This window comes from Calonectris borealis, chromosome 16 (assembly GCF_964195595.1).
Source record: "Calonectris borealis chromosome 16, bCalBor7.hap1.2, whole genome shotgun sequence".
Classification (NCBI taxonomy): Eukaryota; Metazoa; Chordata; class Aves; order Procellariiformes; family Procellariidae; genus Calonectris; species Calonectris borealis.
The window spans coordinates 19776773-19782772 of NC_134327.1; the positions used below are offsets into that span (position 1 = coordinate 19776773).

Genomic DNA, 6000 nt, shown 5'->3' on the forward strand with positions numbered 1-6000 from the left:
TGAAGAAAATAAGTACTTGAATGGGGTTTTTCAGTATTTCTACTTTAATTACCAAAGCTACCACCAGTAATATTGGACAGGTAACTTTTTAAAGTTGAATTTTTATTCTTTTCCTGAAGAGATGTCACAGTTGTTTGAGAGTATCACTACATGAGACTTCCAGTGTCCCTGCACGTTTTTCCATCCATTGGACATTTCAGAGAAGAATTATCAACTGACTCTTAATTCAAACATTTATTTTTCACTGAGATTTTTTTTAAAGATAGCCACAGTCATCTGGGAAAACTTCTCATGGAGGAGAAGCACTTCTCATCCTTATCTTCGCTAGTTTGTGAGTTTTTCCTCTTACACCTTTCCCAACCTTTTAAATTAACTTAGTTTTATGCAGATAACTACTTTGGCTATAGCTCTGCTTAAATAATACCCAAGCACATCATCTGTCCTTTGGCTGCTGCAGATATGGCAGAGAAGACTCTTATACAATTTCCAGGCTGTACAAAATATCTCAATAGTTGAAGACTATCAACTATCCATATGTTAATGCAGCACACGGCAGTAACCAGGGAGCCGGCCTGGGAGCTCAGGCAGCAGGGCTCGTGTTCCCAAATCCACGACTGGTTGTGCATCCTACCTTATTCATTTCAATAAACTGTTTGAAATCTAACGTTGACATTTTAAATGTCATCACAGTCAACTGTTTCACTGCTGCTAATTTTAACAGAAATATCCTACCAACAGGCTTAGTCTGTACTCACGAAGTGCCTAAAGTCTTCCAGATCTGCCCATTTCTGCTGGAAAGCCCCAGCTTTTCCCCAAGACGCCACACGGCATCAACGCAACGATCTCGGGCTCAGCAAAACCAACATCGGACACCGCCTAAAATGCACCAACGCAACCAACAAATGAAGAAAGGACCCCAGGACTGATTCATTTCAGAATTTTAGACGGAAAAGCAAAAGTGCACAGCGGGATGCGGCCCCAGCCTCACCATGCAAGCTGCCCGGTCACCACCAGCCATGCCAAGGGGTACAGAAAGCACCGACAAGCTGGCCCGGGGGAGCAGGAGCAGGGCTCTCTCCCTGCAAAGGCCACGGGCTTCTTGTTCACCCATTTTTTTTGTGGTTTTTAAATGTGATCTTAGGGCACGGGTGGGCTGAAAGACAGCAGCAATGAAATGCCTCCTCCCCCACACCCCTCGTTCAAGCCTCAGGCAGATTTAATCACCACCCTCTGGCCCTCGGGCCGCCCCTACGGGACCTGCGCGGCCGCCCCCAGCCCAGGCTATCCCCGGGCTGAAGCAGCCGGTAAGCGCTAACAGCTCCAGCCTGGCCTCGGCGGGGAGGGAGCCCCGGGGCCGGGCCGCTGAGGGCCGGCGGGGCCGGGGAGACCCCCGCGGCCGGGCAGGCCTGCGCGCCCCGCTCCCCCCCCGCCGCCGCGGTCCTGCCCGCCGCCGCCTACCGCCCGCTCCGCCGCGCCGGCCGCTTCCGGGGGCCGGTTGCTCGGAGACGCCGCTGGCGCCGGGCTGTGCACCGCGACGGGCCCGGCCGGCGCCGGGAACCGGGCTCCCGCGTTCCGCCCCGCGCTGTGCCGGTGTCCCGGTGCCCCTCTGCCGCCCTCCTCGCTCCTCTTTCCCCCTGGTTTTTAAGGCCGCGTCGCCCAGCAGCCTGGAGAGGGCCCGGAGCCGCGGCGGCGGTCCGGCCCGGCTTACCCGGCTGCTCACCCGAGGCTCGCCCCAACGCCTTCCCGCGGGGCCGAGAGAGGCGGCGGGGCCCCGGCTGAGCCGGCCGATAAGGAGCGCCAGCTCGCCCAGCCCTCAGACGGGCCATCCCGGGCCTGGGGCAGGGCCAGGGGCTCGCCTTTGCTCACGGGATCCCGTTGTCCCCCATCCCCAAAGGCAGGGGCTCGCCTTTGCTCACGGGACCCCGTTGTCCCCCGTCCCCAAAGGCAGGGGCTCGCCTTTCCTCACGGGACCCCGTTGTCCCCCGTCCCCAAAGGCAGGGGCTCGCCTTTGCTCACGGGACCCCGTTGTCCCCCGTCCCCAAAGGCAGGGGCTCGCCTTTGCTCACGGGACCCCGTTGTCCCCCTTCCCCAAGGGCAGGGGCTCGCCTTTGCTCACGGGACCCCGTTGTCCCCCTTCCCCAAGGGCAGGGGCTCGCCTTTGCTCACGGGACCCCGTTGTCCCCCATCCCCAAGGGCAGGGGCTCGCCTTTGCTCACGGGACCCCGTTGTCCCCCATCCCCAAGGGCAGGGGCTCGCCTTTGCTCACGGGACCCCGTTGTCCCCCATCCCCAAAGGCAGGGGCTCGCCTTTGCTCACGGGACCCCGTTGTCCCCCGTCCCCAAGGGCAGGGGCTCGCCTTTCCTCACGGGACCCCGTTGTCCCCCTTCCCCAAGGGCAGGGGCTCGCCTTTCCTCACGGGACCCCGTTGTCCCCCATCCCAAGGGCAGGGGCTCGCCTTTGCTCACGGGACCCCGTTGTCCCCCATCCCAAGGGCAGGGGCTCGCCTTTGCTCACGGGACCCCGTTGTCCCCCATCCCAAGGGCAGGGGCTCGCCTTTGCTCACGGGACCCCGTTGTCCCCCATCCCAAGGGCAGGGGCTCGCCTTTCCTCACGGGACCCCGTTGTCCCCCATCCCAAGGGCAGGGGCTCGCCTTTGCTCACGGGACCCCGTTGTCCCCCATCCCAAGGGCAGGGGCTCGCCTTTGCTCACGGGACCCCGTTGTCCCCCATCCCCAAGGGCAGGGGCTCGCCTTTGCTCACGGGACCCCGTTGTCCCCCGTCCCCAAAGGCAGGGGCTCGCCTTTGCTCATGGGACCCCGTTGTCCCCCATCCCAAGGGCAGGGGCTCGCCTTTGCTCACGGGACCCCGTTGTCCCCCATCCCCACCGCCTCAGCGGGCCCCTGGCCTGGCAGAGGCCCATGGGTGGGGAGGACACTGGGCAACTTGAGGGGGCTGGAGCGGGTGCAGCGGTGGGGGGTGCAGGCCCCGCAGGGGTGGGCTAGAGAAAAGGCGGGTTTTTCTTTTGTTGGACGCCACATAATTGGAAATAAGGTGGGGGAAGATTGGTTTTCTGGCAGCTCATGTGAAGGGAGGGGATGGGACAGGCTTGTCCCTGTTCCTGCAAACCCCACGGCCGCCCTCCCTGCTGCTGGGAGCTCGCGGGGCTGCCTTGCTCTGCAGGGAGAGGGGGTCTGGGAGGGCACCACAGGGTGTCCATCGCCGTCAGCGCTTGTTCCAGGGCCAGGAGGGAGAAAGGGTCTTCTCTGGGGTTCGTTTGGGATGAGAGGTGGTGACTGGGCTCGGGTCTCGGACATGGGCAGAGGCTGAGGAGTCGTACGGTGCCGTGCCTGCGCCGAGGGCTGGAGGGGGGAGAGGAAAGCGCCCTTCCCTTCGCCACCACGCCCTGCCCGCTTTCCCCTGGCCGCTGCTGATAAAGCTGCCTGCTCCCTGAGCCCTCCTCTCCGGGGCAGAGCAGGACGGCCGGGCAGGCTCAGCCCCGGCACCCGGGCTGGTGTGAGCAGTTCTACATGCCCATCTGCAATTTACTCCATGCAGTAGTTGTTGCTTCCCTGTAGAGGTCAGGAATGCAGCACAGAATGGGTTACATTCATTTTACCGTTCTCCTGAAGCCTGCTGCAAACCCAACGTGCCAGATAGACCATGGCTGCCAGCTCCGGCCTGGCCTTATCCCTCCGGTCATACTCTGGCATCAGAAAGGTGGAACCACGGCCACATAAAAACGGTGTGCGGGGAAGAGAAATAATTATATTATCTTTGCAAAAACACACAAGGATTCAAGGGCGTGGTGATAACAAGTTTGCCAGGGCACCAATGCGTGGCCAATTGTGAGTAGCTCGGTCCTCCTTTAGCTACTCTGGTGGGTCCAGGAGACTCAGAGCTGGTCTAGCCCTTGCTCCTGCCATCTGGAGAAGCTGGAGGGCAGTAAGGCAGTCGAGTATGGGGACAATGCCCGGCTATGGGAGCAGTGGAGCTCGTGGCCCACCAGCAGACCCAAAGCTCAGCGGGGCTGCAGTGGAACCAGCCCCAGTCCCCTCCTGGGTGTTAGGCTGGGGTCACCACATGGTGCCCCAGGGTTGGTGGGGCTGTAAGGGGGCCTCACACGGTACTTAAAAACTTTGACACAGTTCTCCCCTGCATCTGCCACAAAGAGGTGCCCGAAGGAGGAGCAAGCCACGCCGGCAGGCCTCCGCAGCCCTGCAGACACCAGGCAGACGGGAGCCCCGCGCTCTGGGAACAAGTGGACTTTACGGCGCTGCTCGTCTGCCACCAGGATGCTGCCATCCACGTCAACGCAGACCCCAGCTGGGTTGCCAAACCGGTGTCCGTATTTGCTGCTGAGGGAGCAGAGGAGCTTACGGCTGCTCGTGAAGACCTTGACGTCTCCGCACTCCTCGCTTACCACAAAGCCTCCATTGGGCGCTGGACTGATGTAGCGAGGTCCCAGCAGGTTGGGGACTGAGTGGATATTGAGTGTCTTGAAGGCATGGTCCAGAGCAAAGCTGTGGACTTGGCCTTGTGCATAGTCTGCTACCAAGATCTTGCCCATGGAGTCCACTCCAATACCCCTGGGGGAACCAACCTTTCTGATCTTTATCCATTCCCCCCTGGAGAGACTGGTGTGAGGGTTGAAGACCCAGATGGCTCCATTCGTCATGTCGGCTACAGCCACCATTCCCGTCCGAGTCACAGTCACATCTTCTGGCAAGAAAGTTCTGCTTTCCTTCCCCGTTTGCCGGCAGGGCAGGGACTGCAGCGTTTGGCCTCTGCTGCTGAGGACGTGGACCCAAGGAGCACTCTCGGCTGTCACGTAGATGGAGCCATCCAGGGAGCAATGGATTCCACTTACTCCCCCATAGCGGCTGCCAGTGGGGTTGGGGATCCGCCGGACCAGGTCATCCTGGCAATAGTGGAGGAGGTTCTTAATGTTGTCCAGATCTCCGCACAGGCTTTTGGCCTTGTCCGCCAGCTGGTGGACTTGGTGCTGCGTCACCATGCCCATGCCACACTGGCTGCTCAGCTGGCTGCTCAGCAGCGGGCTGGCTGTTTGGAGTGTGGCAATTGACTTCAGCTGGAGGGTGTAGATGGTTTTCAGAAGCTTCTCCTTTTGCTGGCTGGTCTCCAGAGTGTAGTCCATGACAAATCTCTCGTCCCTGTTTGCGGGAAGCAGGAGGACTGTTACTGTCCCTGCCTGCTGCCGTCTCTGGGGACATGCTCTGAGCTCAGGTGCTTGCTGTCTACCCAGGGGCAAGGTGTTGGTGCTAGTCTGGATTCACTCCAATGCAACAGAGACCAGGTCATAGCCCTGCCAGCTAATTATGTGCTCAGAATGTAAAGACAAACAGGGACTGTGGCACAAAAATGAAAGAGTCGGCAAGCTGGATCTGCAGCTGGAGGATCCAGCCAAAAGGTCCATCAGCTTGGCTGATGCCAGATCTGGCCTGAGGATTTATGTGTAAAGGAGAGCCCTATGTGTGAGCACATTGGATGGGGTCTCCACCTCTCTGGTTCCTGAGATCAGTGGCTTCTCTCAGGCCTTTAACACTCCTTGACCCTATTTTCTGTAAGCCTTATCCCTCCAAACCATGCTCAGTCCATGCCGACACTTAAGGCACTGAGGATGACTATTCCTCCACTCCCACCTGGATCAGATGTCACACTTGGCCAGCGCGTGTCTTTGCTAAGGGCAGCCCCCTCCCCATCCAAATAAATTAAGTTATTCCTGAAACGGCCAACGACTTGTCAGGAAGGAGGAGGGAGGTACTGCTCTGAAGGACACATTCAACCTATACAAACAATTTTTTCAGCCACGGGAGCCACCATGAGAACCACAACTGCTCTTTTGCCCACTCTCCCTCTGCTAAAACCATAAGGAATGAGTTCTCCAGAAGGCAGAGGTGACAGCCCGGCTCTGCTGCGTGCTCTGCAGGGGCTGCTGGAGCACAACTCATAGCACACAGCCAGAAGCTGGTAAAAGAAATG

General features: G+C 59.2%; 1 protein-coding gene across 4 annotated transcripts in view; it reads right to left on the reverse strand.

Annotated features, from left to right (window-relative positions):
* PIGQ (phosphatidylinositol glycan anchor biosynthesis class Q) overlaps window positions 1-1786 on the reverse strand; it is a 37953-nt gene extending 36167 nt beyond the window's left edge. For 2 of the 4 annotated variants that reach the window (XM_075165787.1, XM_075165785.1), the window contains exon 1: window positions 1459-1700. The gene's annotated coding sequence lies outside the window, so the exon portion shown is untranslated. The other 2 variants (XM_075165788.1, XM_075165786.1) reach the window with 2 other exon arrangements.
* Window positions 1787-6000: the final 4214 nt, after the last annotated feature.